This window comes from Bombina bombina, chromosome 3 (assembly GCF_027579735.1).
Source record: "Bombina bombina isolate aBomBom1 chromosome 3, aBomBom1.pri, whole genome shotgun sequence".
Lineage (NCBI taxonomy): Eukaryota > Metazoa > Chordata > Amphibia > Anura > Bombinatoridae > Bombina > Bombina bombina.
In genome coordinates this window covers 356,137,792-356,156,160 of record NC_069501.1, presented here as the reverse complement: position 1 = coordinate 356,156,160, position 18,369 = coordinate 356,137,792, and positions in this window count along the sequence as shown.

The window sequence follows — 18,369 nt, the reverse complement described above, 5'->3', positions numbered from 1 at the left end:
CTTCTTCATACGAGCCATACACTCATAGAGATAACAAACAACATCATATACCTTATAAAATTGGACATACTGAACACTCACATATGGGACATAATGATACAAATTTACAAAGGGGTAGCAATAATCATTTATCTTTTAGTAGATCCCAAAATAATGGCAGTTATCATCACAAATCCAACCATTCATATGGACAGGATTATAGAACTAAACATAATGAACAAAATTATGAGAATGAACAGAGAGGTGATTTCAATCAATATCGCCACTCTGGACCACACAATTATTCAGATTATCAACCTCCAAGAATGACTAACCAACATTATGTTGATAGTCCTCAAAATTCCCGCAATCATTTAGACTGTCAACCATATGGAGGGAACAATCAACATTATGTTGAAATCCCCCAGAATATAACACCCAATAATCACCAAGAAAGACCAGTATATAAAGAAAAAAGCAGCTACTATTTCCCAAAACAGTCTGAACATCCACATCAACCTAATATCAGAAATAAATCATCTGAATCTGATAATAGGTACCAACCATTGACTATAGAAAGTCATAATAATACAAGTAACCCACCAACACCATACGATGAAGGAGTTAGTCGCACTCCTTTTTTAGGTGTGGGCCACAACTCACAACTAGAGCAGTGGACCCTATCCCCCCGGCCGCCGCGACAAAAAAGAACATTCGGAAACGGGGAAGTAGAGGAAAATCCTCAACCCTCAAAAAAGAAAAGCTGTTAAATTATAAAAAAGGGATACATAATTTGTCTAATTTTGAACTATCAGATGACGAAATTAGAGTTCTGGGAAAGGGTCTGTCATTTAGCCCTTCCAATAGTCCCAATATGTTCCAGTTATTTGTGGATATAAACAATTTCACAAGAAAACTGTCGTTGCAAAAATATTTTGCAGAGAAACGCCTTAAAAATACAACTAATAGACCAATTATTGTGGATTCTATGAATGAGCGTTTGACTGAGGGTACAATCATGTATGAACCAGATACTCTGTTGGAACAACTGACCGAAAATTACATCCATACCGATTTTAAGCCAAAATCGAACTTTAATCCACATAGAACCAAGAATTCACATATTTCTATCTTTCAATCTATGGTGTTAAAGGATCTGGAGAAACTCTCCAAAAGATCTAAATATAAAAATAATCTGAGCCCTGGGGAACGTATTGCTCTTAAATCTCTAAGTAACAACAAAGAACTTGTGATCCGCCAAGCAGACAAGGGCGGAGGAATAGTGCTTCAGAATATCACAGACTACATTGAGGAGGCTAATAATATTCTCAACAATGCCAGCCACTATAGGATATTACCTAGCAATCCCACATTTGTGTATCAAAAACAACTATTATCTCTCCTCTCTGAGGGTTTTGATGAAGGCATTCTTACTAAAAAGGAGAAGGACTACCTCTATCCGAAAAATCCGAGTGTGGCCTTCTACTATCATCTTCCCAAAATACACAAAAATTTTTCTAAACCTCCTGGCTGCCCTATAGTGGCAGGCATAGATAGCCTCACCGACCATGTTTCCGCATATGTGGATTCATTTTTACAGAAACATGTGATTACCTTACAATCTTTTATAAAAGATTCGACTGATTTAATAAATAAGCTAGCTACTCTGGGGATTACTAAGACTGACCAGAACCTGTGGTGGATTACGAGCGACGTTAGCTCGTTATATTCAAACATCCCACATGACAAAGGATTAAGAGTAATCCAGTCATACTTGGCATCTGATATCTACATGCCAGTCAGACAGCAACAATTTATTACTGAACTAATTCAGTTCATTTTACATCACAACTATTTTCTTTATCAGGGTATGTACTACCTTCAGGTGAAGGGGACGGCCATGGGCACCAGATTCGCACCCAGTTTTGCCAACTTATACATGGGCAAATTTGAGGAGACCCATGTATATGGATCTCCTATGAGTGCGAGTCTGGTGTTCTATGGCCGTTATATAGATGATCTGATTTTTTTGTTTAGAGGCACATATGAGGAGGCAGTAATATATACCAATTCTTTAAATTCAAATGAATTTGATTTGGAATTTACAAGTAATATTCAATCTAACATGATTGAATATTTGGATCTACTTCTCTTTTTTTCTGCTACTGGAGATATCATGTCAGAAACCTTTTTTAAGAAGGTTGATTGTAACAGCTTTCTCAATTATGGGAGTAACCACTATCACTGTTGGAAAAAGAATGTCCCATATGGGCAATTCAGAAGAATCCGACGGAATTGTAGCACAATAGAAAGCTACAAAAAACAATCTATGATTCTCAAAGATAGATTCATGGAAAAAGGGTACCCATCTGATCTAGTACAAAAAGGATATTTAAGAGCTCTGCATGATGACAGAAACAAATATTTGTCGCAAACCAAATCAAAAGTTAAATCCAATGAAGAAAAAAACTATGAGTCAGGTAAAACACCACTTTTCATCACTGGCTATAGTAGCCAATATAGAGAAATTAGTAACATCATTATAAAACATTGGCCCATTATATGTGACGACCCATTTCTAAAAAACTCTGTGTCTATGAAGCCTAGGATTGTCTATAGGAGAGCCCCTACACTCAAAAACAAATTGGCCCCAAGTAAGATAGTGAGAGATAAAATATCATCACAAAATCAGGTCATAGTCCCTAATAGGACTTTTTTGGGCAAGTTTATGCCCAAAAATGGAGTATATAAATGTCTCAAGCCACGATGCAATATGTGCAAAGTGGTGAGAGCTGGTACCAATACGTTCTGTTCATATCAAACGGGGGAACAATTTAAGATCACCAAGAGACTCTCATGTGAATCCACGTACGTAATTTATCTGATTAGCTGTACATGTGGGGTCCAATATGTAGGGCGTACCTCCCGAACCATAAAGAAAAGATGGAGTGAACACAAATATAACATAGAAAGAAAATTTCTTAAACACAGCCTATCAAGGCATTGTGCTTACGCACATAAAGGTAGTTCCAAATCTGTTCATATTCTACCTATAGAGCAAGTACCAAGGAACAGTCATAACCCCATGCTTACTCTACGCCGGAGAGAAACATTCTGGATTCACAAACTACACACTTTAGTTCCGGAGGGTCTGAATGAGTGCGTAGATCTAGCAGCATTTGATCTGTAAAGTTATATCAAGTCCACCATAATACCCTATGAATAACCCTGTAGATTTAAGAACAAAACATCTATACCTACACGTATAGATCTATTCTTATACATTATGCCTTTCTATGGAGGAAAAATGTGACCATCACTGGGCATATCTTGCACTTATTACCATCTATCTTTATTGGTAATATATATTCTTTGATACACATTCTGATATAAGTGACACATTGGGTTAAATTATTAGGAGGGCACACACATATATATCACACGTAATGACACATATATCACACTTAAGGTAATATACATCAAACGGAATGACACTTTAAGATATCTATATATACTTATAGATATACTACATCTGAAATTTATCTAACACTTTTTGCAAGTATATCTCTTCCTACACACTAAGGAAAAATTTCTATAAAGACTAAAAATATAACTATCAGACATCACTTTTCCAAAATCTGACACTAACAAATATATAAATATATCTAACACACACATTTGACACAAGTAAACACATATAGTCACTTGAGCAGAATATTAATGAATACACATATCAATTAGATATCAAAAAACACCAAAGTAACAACTATATCTTGAAATTGAACCACTAATCCTATTGTTTATGAAATTTGACACCACTAAGATACACACATGTTTATACACATACATGACACTTAGTAAATACAAATAGGGACATCATATAAAGGAAGGGTATTAGTAAAATATACTCCTATGGAGCCGCAGTACCATCAGCCCAATAATAACGATTAGTTATAATATGACCTATATATTGTTATAACAACATCACATAGTAGTATGTATCACTGGATATTAACTACTGAAATACACACACTGTGAGTCAAAAGAGATCTAGTTTTATAAAATTTATAAAATTTATAGAATTTATAATATTTATGATTTCCTATATGAACAATATATACATACATATTCTGATGTATAACAACATACATCATTTTGGCTAACATTTGTTCTAAATATGGTATTATGTCATTACATGTCTGTAATCATATCCCACTACGATATGTTATGATGGGAAGGACTCGGTACACATGGAATATGATATTGCTCTTTATTATTATTATATATTTTTTCCACTAATATGCCATTATTATATGGGGGTTACTGTGGACAAGAGAGCAAATATATACGTCTCAATTTGTAGTTGGTGTCTATTTCCCATGGACAATGGAAACCACCTACAAGATAATATTGGCCTATCAGTCGAAAGGCTATAGCACGCATAACGTGAGACTGAATGAGATTCTGGTTCCCTTGGCAATGAAAACTTGAGACTCCTTGGCAATGCTGACATGCGCACTAGCATAAACAATAAAAACCTCCTACAAGATAATACTAACCTATCAGCTGTAAGGCTATAACACGCATAACGTGAGATTGAATGGGATTCCGGTTCCCTTGGCAACGAAAGCTTGAGACGCCTTAGCAGTGCTGACATGCGCACTGGCGCAGCTTGGGACGTATCACGTTTTACGCACAACGTATAATTGACTAACACTATTTGTTCCCTTGGCAACATTACTCACATACACATTGATGTTGTACACATGCGCATTAGCGCAACACACACGCCATTTAGAACATCAGATGGCGTTTGAAACTACTCGAATCTAATGGATCAATAGCCCTATAAGGTTAGTCAACAACCTGCCATTTGAAATCACAGTTTATGCACAGCAGTAGATTATAAAACTATTACATACCAATAAATCAAAGGGCTTATAATGTTTAATACAAAGGTTTGAACAAAAAATAGTTACCCTCATATTAAATGTAGATTGGGGCTATTGGCAGAGAGGGATCAGACACTTAAAAACTAAATAAGAAAAAAGATAAACCATTAAACAATGGATTAAAGATGTTCTGATATAAAACAGACCCAGCCTAGACATTAAATAGAAATAGAGATAGGAATCAGATATGATTGAGTAGCATGAGACAAATCTCACTGGATATGGGGAAATATATGTATTGCTACAATATTATAATATTGATGTGTTTTATGTATTATGATTAATATTTGCACTGCAAAGTATGAGGTAGATTGTTTCACTTGACTCATAAAATGTAAACTCTGATGTACATTGTTTAAGTATACAATACTGTGTCACATTTGTTGCTAAAATATATCAGTAGCTAGGATACTGATGATGTCATAAACCACACCCACAACAAGTGTTACCAATTATGTTAAGTGGTTTGTTTAGGAATATATAGCAAGTGTTTGTAAACCATTTTATTATGCCTGAGGAAACAGTCTGAGACTGAGAAACGCGTCGCAATTTAATATTTTATTAAAGTGATTTTAACTTTTACTATAAACACTTGCTGCCTATGAACTGGTTTTTATCTGAGGATATCACTGACCTAAAGACCACTGAGAGGACTATTGCATGCTGTATGCCACGAGCTAAGTCTGTTGGGTGACTGAATTAATCCCAGCTTGTCTCTATAGCATCATTGGGGATGCTTCACCAAATGTGAGTTCAAAATCTTATACTACTATCTGGTGTGAAATCACTCTAGTCATACAATACTAGGCCATATAGGCTTTTTTGTGTTTTCTATTTTACACAGACCCTGAACAACTCGAGAGGCCGGTCTGCTGGGTGACTGTTATAGATCCCAGACTGTGTCATTTGCACCAATTGAGGTGCTCCAATACATGTGAGTTCAACTATATAGTAAAATCTACATAAATTTGGAAACTACAATATTGGGCCATGTGGCGCATCTGTCTCTGTTTGATACTATCCTATCTATGTATATATATATATATATATATATATATCCTACATGTGTATATCTATCCTATCTATGCATATATATCCTACATGTGTATATCTATCCTACATGTGTATATCTATCCAACAAGTGTATATCTATCCTACAAGTGTATATTTATCCTACAAGTGTATATCTATCCTACATGTGTATATCTATCCTATCTATGTATATATATATCCTACATGTGTATATCTATCCTATCTATGCATATATATCCTACATGTGTATATCTATCCTATCTATGTATATCTATCCTACATGTGTATATCTATCCTACATGTGTATATCTATCCTAAATGTGTATATCTATCCTACAAGTGTTTATCTATCCTACAAGTGTATATCTATCCTACATGTGTATATCTATCCTACATGTGTATATCTATCCTACATGTGTATATCTATCCTACATGTGTATATCTATCCTATCTCTGCATATACATCCTACATGTGTATATCTATTCTACATGTGTATATCTATCCTACATGTGTATATCTATCTTGCATGTGTATATCTATCCTAAATGTGTTTATCTATCCTACAAGTGTATATCTATCCTACAAGTGTATATCTATCCTACATGTGTATATCTATCCTGCATGTGTATATCTATCCTACATGTGTATATCTATCCTACATGTGTATATCTATCCTACATGTGTATATCTATCCTGCATGTGTATATCTATCCTACATGTGTATATCTATCCTACATGTGTATATCTATCCTACATGTGTATATCTATCCTGCATGTGTATATCTATCTTGCATGTGTATATCTATCCTGCAGTGTATATCTATCCTACATGTGTATATATCCTACATGTGCATATCTATCTTGCATGTGTATATCTATCCTGCAGTGTATATCTATCCTACAAGTGTATATCTATCCTACATGTGTATATCTATCCTACATGTGTATATCTATCTTGCATGTGTATATCTATCCGGCAGTGTATATCTATCCTACATGTGTATATATATCCTACATGTGCATATCTATCTTGCATGTGTATATCTATCCTACAAGTGTATATCTATCCTACAAGTGTATATCTATCCTACATGTGTATATCTATCCTACATGTGTATATCTATCCTATCTCTGCATATATATCCTACATGTGTATATCTATCCTACAAGTGTATATCTATCCTACAAGTGTATATCTATCCTACATGTGTATATATATCCTACATGTGCATATCTATCTTGCATGTGTATATCTATCCTAAATGTGTATATCTATCCTACAAGTGTATATCTATCCTACATGTGTATATCTATCCTACATATGTATATCTATCCTACATATGTATATCTATCCTACATGTGTATATCTATCCTACAAGTGTATATTTCTCCTGCAGTGTATATTTATCCTACATGTGTATATCTATCCTACATGTATAGATCTATCCTACATGTGTATATCTATCTTGCATGTGTATATCTATCCTGCAGTGTATATCTATCCTACATGTGTATATATCCTACATGTGCATATCTATCTTGCATGTGTATATCTATCCTAAATGTGTATATCTATCCTACAAGTGTATATCTATCCTACATGTGTATATCTATCCTACATGTTTATATCTATCTTGCATGTGTATATCTATCCTGCAGTGTATATCTATCCTACATGTGTATATATCCTACATGTGCATATCTATCCTACATGTGTATATCTATCCTATCTCTGCATATATATCCTACATGTGTATATCTATCCTACAAGCGTATATCTATCCTACAAGTGTATATCTATCTTGCATGTGTATATCTATCCTAAATGTGTATATCTATCCTACAAGTGTATATCTATCCTACATGTGTATATCTATCCTACATATGTATATCTATCCTACATGTGTATATCTATCCTACAAGTGTATATTTCTCCTGCAGTGTATATTTATCCTACATGTGAATATCTATCCTACATGTATAGATCTATCCTACATGTGTATATCTATCTTGCATGTGTATATCTATCCTGCAGTGTATATCTATCCTACATGTGTATATATCCTACATGTGCATATCTATCTTGCATGTGTATATCTATCCTGCAGTGTATATCTATCCTACATGTTTATATCTATCCTACATGTGTATATCTATCCTACAAGTGTATATCTATCCTACATGTGTATATCTATCCTACAAGTGTATATCTATCCTACAAGTGTATATATCTATCCTACAAGTGTATATATCTATCCTACATGTGTATATCTATCCTACATGTGTATTTCTATCCTACATGTGTATATCTATCCTACAAGTGTATATCTATCCTATAAGTGTATATCTATCCTACAAGTGTATATCTATCTTGCATGTGTATAACTATCCTACATGTGTATATCTATCCTACAAGTGTATATCTATCCTACAAGTGTATATATCTATCCTACATGTGTATTTCTATCCTACATGTGTATATCTATCCTACAAGTGTATATCTATCCTACAAGTGTATATCTATCCTACAAGTGTATATCTATCTTGCATGTGTATAACTACCAAGCAGTGTATATCTATCCTACAAGTGTATATCTATCCTACAAGTGTATATCTATTCTACCTGTGTATATCTATCTTGCATGTGTATATCTATCATGCAGTGTATATCTATCCTACATGTGTATATCTATCATGCAGTGTATATCTATCCTACATGTGTATATCTATCCTGCAGTGTATATCTATCCTACATGTATATATATTTCCTACATGTGTATATCTATCCTACAGTGTATATCTATCCTACAGGTGTGTGTGTCTATATATATATATATATATATATATATATATATATATATATATATATATATATATATATATATATATATGTGTATATCTATCCTGCATGTGTATATCTATCCTACATGTGTATATCTATCCTACATGTGTATATCTATCCTACAAGTGTATATTTCTCCTGCAGTGTATATTTATCCTACATGTGTATATCTATCCTACATGTATAGATCTATCCTACATGTGTATATCTATCTTGCATGTGTATATCTATCCTGCAGTGTATATCTATCCTACATGTGTATATATCCTACATGTGCATATCTATCTTGCATGTGTATATCTATCCTGCAGTGTATATCTATCCTACAAGTGTATATCTATCCTACATGTGTATATCTATCCTACATGTGTATATCTATCTTGCATGTGTATATCTATCCTACATGTGTATATATCCTACATGTGCATATCTATCTTGCATGTGTATATCTATCCTACAAGTGTATATCTATCCTACAAGTGTATATCTATCCTACATGTGTATATCTATCCTACATGTGTATATCTATCTTGCATGTGTATATCTATCCTGCAGTGTATATCTATCCTACATGTGTATCTATCCTACATGTGTATATATCCTACATGTGTATATCTATCCTGCAGTGTATATCTATCCTACATGTGTATATCTATCCTACATGTGTATATCTATCCTACAAGTGTATATCTATCCTACATGTGTATATCTATCCTACATGTGTATTTCTATCCTACATGTGTATATCTATCCTACAAGTGTATATCTATCCTACAAGTGTATATATCTATCCTACAAGTGTATATATCTATCCTACATGTGTATATCTATCCTACATGTGTATTTCTATCCTACAAGTGTATATCTATCCTACAAGTGTATATCTATCCTGCAAGTGTATATCTATCTTGCATGTGTATAACTATCAAGCAGTGTATATCTATCCTACATGTGTATATCTATCCTACAAGTGTATATCTATCCTACAAGTGTATATATCTATCCTACATGTGTATATCTATCCTACATGTGTATTTCTATCCTACATGTGTATATCTATCCTACAAGTGTATATCTATCCTACAAGTGTATATCTATCCTACAAGTGTATATCTATCTTGCATGTGTATAACTATCAAGCAGTGTATATCTATCCTACAAGTGTATATCTATTCTACCTGTGTATATCTATTCTACCTGTGTATATCTATCTTGCATGTGTATATCTATCATGCAGTGTATATCTATCCTACATGTGTATATCTATCCTGCAGTGTATATCTATCCTACATGTGTATATCTGTCCTACATGTGTATATCTATCCTACAGTGTATATCTATCCTACAGGTGTGTGTGTCTATATATATATATATATATATATATATATATATATGCGATGCAAAGAAATACAGCAATGCTGATCAACATCATTTCTAGCATGGAATGGCAAACAATAAAGAATCTACAACTCTTTGTGGGTGAGACTAAACAGTACACATGTTCAATACGGCTCCATCCCTCATAAACCTTAGCAACATCATCAGAATTAATATGGGGAGAACCTGGGCATGAAGCCAACACAGCAGCTACCCGCTCGCTCTATGTGGTAACAGCTCAGCAGCTCATAAAGGCATTCACCCCTGATGAACAATGAACAGACAACAGTGATTGCAAACTAAGAAATTATTTACTAACCCACACCTTGGTTCAACTTCAAATATGCTCAGGAGATCCGTGTTGCAAATTTTGGCAGTGAAAGTTCCAAAACAGAGCATAGGTAAGCGTCGGAACCACCTTCACAAGACGCTGCTTAGCTCCTTCTTCCGACTTTGCGTATACCGGTTATCCAGCCAATCCATAAGCTCACTGGATAATAATGACATAGGCAGCTGTGTGGGAGTAACCTATCGGCTATGTGTGCTGGTAGGTAAAAAAGTATAAAGGTTTGCAATAGGATAACTGAACCCCTGAAGTGCAAAAATAAGTAATGGAAAAAACGATGAAGTTCGAAGAAGCCTCCAAACAAGAAATAAATAAAAAATACGTTTTATTTCATTGATAGATTAAAACATGGATACTGGATAATGGAGATACGGTCCAAGCCAAAAAATGTATCAGACCAGTTTCGGTCACAGAGACCGTAATCATAGACATTTTATATATATATATATATATATATATATATATATATATATATATATATATATATATATATATATATATATATATATATATATATATATATATATATATTATACATGTGTATATACTACAGTGTATATCTATCCTACATGTGTATATCTGTAAACATGTATTACAGTGTCAAGTACATTGTCCACTCAACACAGAAATGGACAGAAATACAAAGGAAGATTATGCTAAACTGCATAAAGCCAAGGTGTTTATTTTTACTTGGGAAAGATAAATGTTTCTTATGTGCATATTTTATATTTAATTGACATCAACATATTACTCAACAGGAGCCTGTAGTATGCTGACTAGAGCACCATAAAATACAAAGACTTTGGTTTTGGGACGATTTACAAAAGTAACAAATGTTTTAAATCCACCGCGAATGTTCAAGTTCAGAAGTGGAATTTTTCTAGCTTGGCTGCTTCCTTCTTTCACGCCTCGTTTGAAATCCTCCCATGTGGAGCGATGACTGTTAGGCTTCCTAAGGCTGGAGCGAATTCAAGTCTTGCTGCTGCTCGCATTCAGATCTGGCAGCCAGGGAACAACAAGCAAACAGTGCAAGGCCTCCCAGGGTGAGAGAGGAGATGATACGTGTGTTTCAGCTCTCCCAGGTACAGAGCAGAGGAGAAAAAAAACGCACAAAATAAAAGTGAAATAAATAAAACTCTTTATTGATTTTGAGAAAGTAATGCAGAAGAAAATAAATAATACACACAAACATATTTTTGCACACACACACACACACACACACACACAATCTATATATCTATCTATCTTTACATAAATACAATTATCATTACATCTGACTATTTATCACAGAAATGTGAAAATGAAATGACCAGGACCTAAATACGCATTTAAAAAGCTGCAAATTCTACTGTATTTAAATACAAAAAGAAATAAATACATGCAATACATTTAAAATGAAACCTTAAAAGCTATTTACCTTGACAAAGAATGTTAGGTGATGAATAATAGTTTAAAGAGACATTAGAGTCATGCATTAAGTTTTATGCATCCCTTCCAGTTCCTTATTAGGATCATGTTGCAGAGCGCAGGTCAATATATTTAATGCTTATTTTACGCCAATAGCTGCCCCCACCACCACTACAGGCGATACATTTAATCAGAGGCTGCAGAGCACTCTCAAATACTAGTTGTCTCTGGTGAGACAGACACTCCACATGTGCAACCCCCGAGAGAAATGAACACTTGAGAGCACACTGCCACAGAAAATAATGGTTTGAGCTGACTAGAGTCAGCATCAATAGGGTAAGCCTAACTTAATATATGCATATGTTAAATGACTCCTTATAATGCAGTCCTCATAGAAAACTGGAAGTGCTACTTAATGTAATACTCCAATGTCTCATAAAAGGGACATAAATGTCAGTAGTATGCTGGAGCTGTAAAACCCTAGAATTCTACCTTGTATGAGCTGCTTTAAAAGAAGTGATAAAAAAGGCTATAATCAACTAAAATGCTATAATCAAGTAGTGTGTGTCTGCCCTGGGCTTGAACATGTGGCACAGATAAAATGCTGAAAAAAGGCTGGAGAAGCTTTTTTGTAACACGCTTTGATCTGCTCGTGTCTTGCTGGAGTTGTATTATTGTCTTCCATGCCCTTTTAAATCAATATATGAACTTTATATGTTTATATTAAGAAGCTTAAAAGGGGAAATATTGCAAATCTCCTTTGAAAATAACTGGGAATTCTGGGATCTCTTTCCTTCTTTCCCTCCTGGTTTGTCTCCAAGGACACTGGGACTGAGCAAACCCTGCCCATGAATGGCCAAATCCCACCCGAAAATGGCTAATGGAGGCTCCAACCCTCACTATAATTTTGGAAAGTAAATTTGTGTCCATGTTTTGTAGGGATAAAAGTAAACACATTCCTAGAGTCATGCAATTTTTTTTATGAGAATCATTTGCCACTACTACATAAATAACTGTTTCTAGGTGAATGTGCTTTTCACCTGAATTGATGTTTAATATATGACTTTCTGATTTTTGCATCTTGATGGTAAAGTTCATATTGTTGAATATTAGAGCCTTAAAGTATAAATATTTTCAACTGAAGAAAGAAAAAACATAAGAAATATTGCTTTTTATTTTTTAACCCCTTAAGGACCAGCGACGTACCCTGTATGTCACTGGCCTTTTTTTGGGACTTGATTGTTTTATAGCGCGGTCTTGCCACCAGCATTGAGACTGCTCTATCCCACAAAGCCTGCTGGAGGGAGGGTATTAATAGCGTCTTCTTGCTAGACTTGTGCTATTATGTCCTGAAAAAACCCTTAGCGACCAGTGACATACAGGGTACATTGTGGTCATTAAGGGGTTAAACTATTTTTATCTTTTTTTGCATGAAAATTTTAGTGTACTTTAAAACTCAAACGGCTAGATTACGAGTTTTGCGGTAAGCTGAAAAAGCTGCGTTAACAGGTCCTAATGCTGCTTTTTCACTACCGCTGGTATTACGAGTCTTGCAGGTTTAGGGGCACCGCACACTTTTTTGGACTTACCGCAAAACGACTTATGTAAAGTTCGTAAACCATTTTTTCTATGGGACTTCCATAGCGCCGGTATTACGAGTTTGTCCTGGGAGGCCAAAAAGTGAGCGGTACATCCTATACCTCCAAGATTCCTAACGCATTCTAAAGTCAGTAGTTATGAGTTTTATGCTACAAAACTGTAGCATAAAACTCATAACTAAAGTGCTAAAAAGTACACTAACACCCATAAACTACCTATTAACCCCTAAACCGAGGCCCTCCCACATCGCAAACACTATAATAAAAATTTTAACCCCTAATCTGCTGCTCCGGACATCGCTGCCACTAGAATAAACATATTAACCCCTAAACTGCCGCACTCCCGCCTCGCAAACACTAGTTAAATATTATTAACCCCTAATCTGACACCCCTAACATCGCCGCCACCTACATTATACTTATTAACCCCTAATCTGCCGCCCCTAACATCGCCACAATCTACATTATATTTATTAACCCCTAATCTGATTCCCCCAACATCACCGCCACCTACCTACATTTATTAACTCCTAATCTGCCGTCACCAATGTCGCCGCCACTATTCTAAATGTATTAACCCCTAAACCTAAGTCTAACCCTAACCCTAACACCTTAAATATAATTTAAATAAATATAAATAAAACCTACAATTATTACCTAAATAATTCCTATTTAAAACTAAATACTTACCTATAAAATAAACCCTAAACTAGCTACAATATAACTAATAGTTACATTGTAGCTAGCTTAGGGTTTATTTTTATTTTACAGGCAAGTTTGTATTTATAATAACTAGGTAGAATAGTTAGTTATTAAATAGTTATTAACTATTTAATAACTACTTAGCTAAAATAAATACAAATTGACCTGTAAAATAAAACCTAACCTAAGTTACACTAACACCTAACACTACACTACAATTAAATCAATTCCCTACATTGAATACAATGAAATAATTTAAATTAGCTAAATCACAAAAAAAACAACACTAAATTACAGAAAATAAAAAACAAATTACAAGATATTTAAACTAATTACACCTAATCTAATAGCCCTATCAAAATAACCCCCCCCCCCAAATAAAAAAAACCCTAGCCTAAACTAAACTATCAATAGCCCTTAAAATGGCCTTTTGTAGGGCATTGCCCCAAAGAAATCAGCTCTTTTACCTGGAAAAAAATACAAACAACCCCCCAACAGTAAAACCCACCACCCACACAACCAACCCCCAAATAAAAGCCTAAGTAAAAACACCTAAGCTCCCCATTGCCCTGAAAAGGGCATTTGGATGGGCATTGCCCTTAAAAGGGCATTTAGCTCTATTGCTGCCCAAAGCCCTAACCTTAAAATAAAACCCACCCAATACACCCTTAAAAAATCCTAACACTAACCCCCGAAGATTCACTTACCGGGAGAAGTCTTCATCCAAGCGGCAAGATATCCTCAACGAAGCCGGCAGAAGTCGTCCTCCAGACGGGTAGAAGTGGTCCTCCAGACGGCATCTTCTATCTTCATCCTTCTGACGCATAGCGGCTCCATCTTCAAGACATCCGGCGCGGACCATCCTCTTCAAACGACGTCTTCATCGGAATGAATATCTCGTTAAGTGACGTCATCCAAGATGGCGTCCCTTAGATTCCAATTGGCTGATAGAATTCTCTCAGCCAATCCGAATTAAGGTAGAAAAAAATCCTATTGGCTGATGCAATCAGCCAATAGGATTGAACTTCAATCCTATTGGCTGATCCAATCAGCCAATAGGATTGAGCTCGCATTCTATTGGCTGAGAGAATTCTATCAGCCAATAGGAATCTAAGGGATGCCATCTTGGATGACGTCACTTAAAGAGATATTCATTCCGAAGAAGACGCTGTTTGAAGAGGATGCTCCGTGCCGGATGTCTTGAAGATGGAGCCGCTCCGCGTCAGAATGATGAAGATAGAAGATGCTGTCTGGATGAAGACTTCTGCCCGTCTGGAGGACCACTTCTGCCGGCTTCGTCGAGGACATCTTGCCGCTTGGATGAAGACTTCTCCTGGTAAGTGAATCTTCGGGGGTTAGTGTTAGGATTTTTTAAGGGTGTATTGGGTGGGTTTACAATTTAGGTTAGGGCTTTGGGCTGCAATAGAGCTAAATGCCCTTTTAAGGGCAATGCCCATCCAAATGCCATTTTCAGGGCAATGGGGAGCTTAGGTTTTTTTAGTTAGACTTTTATTTGGGGGGTTGGTTGTGTGGGTGGTGAGTTTTACAGGTTGGGGGGGTATTTGTATTTTTTATTTACAGGTAAAGAGCTGATTTGGGGCAATGCCCCGCAAAAGGCCCTTTTAAGGGCTATTGGTGGTTTAGTTTAGGCTAGGGTTTTTTTTTATTTTGGGTGGGGGTTATTTTGATAGGGCTATTAGATTAGGTGTAATTAGTTTAAAGATCTTGTAATAAATTTTTGATTTTCTGTAATTTAGTGGGTTTTTTTTGTGATTTAGCTAATTTAATGTAATTTATTTAATTGTATTTGATTTAGGTAAGTTATTTAATTGTAATGTAGTGTTAGGTGCTAGTGTAACTTAGGTTAGGTTTTATTTTACAGGTCAATTTGTATTTATTTTAGCTAGGTAGCTATTAAATAGTTAAAGGGACAGTCTACACCAGAAATTTTATCATTTAAAAAGATAGATAATCCCTTTATTACCCATTCCCTAGTTTTGAATAACCAACACGGTTATATTAATATATTTATTACCTCTGTGATTACCTTGTATCTAAGCCTCTGCAGACTGCCCCCTTATGTCAGTGCTTTTGACAGACAGGCAGTTTAGCCAGTCAGTGCAGACTCCTAAATAACTCCACGGGAGTGAGCACAATGTTATCTATATGACACACATGAACTAGTACTGTCTAACTGTAAAAACTTTCAAAATACTCTGAGCTAAGTTTAGAAATCAGTTTGAGCCTACCTAGATTTAGCTTTTCAAAAATACCACCAAGGGAACAAAGCAAATTTGATGATAAAAGTTAATTGGAAAGTTGTTTAAAATTGCAAGATTTATCTCAATCATGAAAGTTTAATTTTGACTTGACTGTCCCTTTAATAACTATTTAGTAACTATTCTACCTAGATAAAATAAATACAAAATTGCCTGTAAAATAAAAATAAACCCTAAGATAGCTTAGGGTTTATTTTATAGGTATTTAGTTTTAAATAGGAATAATTTAGTTAATGATAGTAATTTTATTTAGATTTATTTAATTTATATTTAAGTTGTTAGGGTTAGGGTTAGACTTAGGTTTAGGGTTAATAAATTTAGAATAGTGGCGACGACGTTCGGGCGGCAGATTAGGGGTTAGTAAATGTAGGTAGGTTGTGGTGACATTGGGGAGAGAGATTAGGGGTTAATAAATATAATGTAGGTGTCGGCGATGTTGGGGGCAGCAGATTAGGGGTTAATAAATATAATGTAGGTGGCGGCGAAGTCCGGAGCGGCAGATTAGGGGTTAATAAATATAATGTAGGTGTCGGCGATGTCGGGGGCGGCAGATTAGGGGTTAATAAGTGTAAGATTAGGGGTGTTTAGACTCGGGGTACATGTTAGGGTGTTAGGTGTAAACATAACTTTAGTTTCCCCATAGCAATCAATGGGGCTGCGTTATTGAGATTTACGCTGCTTTTTTTCAGGTGTTAGACTTTTTCTCAGCCGCCTCTCCCCATTGATGTCTATTGGAAAATCGTGCACGAGCACGCACAACCAGCTCACCGCTGACTTAAGCAGCGCTGGTATTGGAGTGCAGTGTGGAGCACAATTTTGCTCAACGCTCACTTCTTGTCTTTTAACACCGGGTTTGTAAAAAGCCATAATGCCAGCGCTGTATGTAAGTGAGCGGTGAGAAAAAACTGCACGTTTGCACCGCACAGCTCATAAAGCAAAACTCGTAATCTGGACGAAAGAAAGTTAGGCTTGTACACACCTCATCTCTAGGGATGATAAAGCTTCTACAACTATTTTGGTGGGGAAAATCTCGCCCCACAACACACAAGCATAAGAAGAAAAAAAATATATTTTTTCCTAATAAGGAAGTTTATTTGACAAACAATTCAGAACAACATGAGGGGAATAAGTAGATGCAGATAATGCTACAGGATTCAAGAAATGTTTTCTTATTTAAGTCAAGAAAAAACCCTGCAAATTAATACATTTTTCTAAAACTTTTAATAGACGTCATTTTTAGGTGATGACGTTAGCCGTTTAAATTCTTAATTTGCAATTCAAGTATATATACAAGCCAGGGCAAACTGATCCTTGTGCTCGCCGGCCCTTATAACTCTGTGAGTAATGAGCTATAGGTTGCCCCTGGAAAACAGAACGTGTAAATTAGAAAATTAATGATGTGTAGACATCTAGAGCAGTGCAGAGAGCTGTGTTTATTTAAGGCTGCCATCTTGTGTTCAAAGGAGAATTGCTATTAATGTAGGGTCATTGTCAGTGGGTTTGCATTTCAGTCAGATACGAGACACAGGAAAAAGCTATAGATCTAGGATGTTACAACACATTCTCCATAAATCCCAGGGCAACTGTACACTTTCTTGTCTGTTACTGCATGCTCCATTAAAAAACAAGCATAGCTTTTATGTCTATAAAGTCAGAAGAAGCTACAATGCTCTGTGGGATATTGGCTATGACCCTTTCATACGCTAGAATATTGATTTACCATACACAGCATACTAATCTAATTCACTTTGCTGTTCAAGTAGATAAGAATACACTATACTGATGTTAATATAATATACACACATATAAGGATGCACAGACACATATAACATAAGATAGATAGATAGATAGATA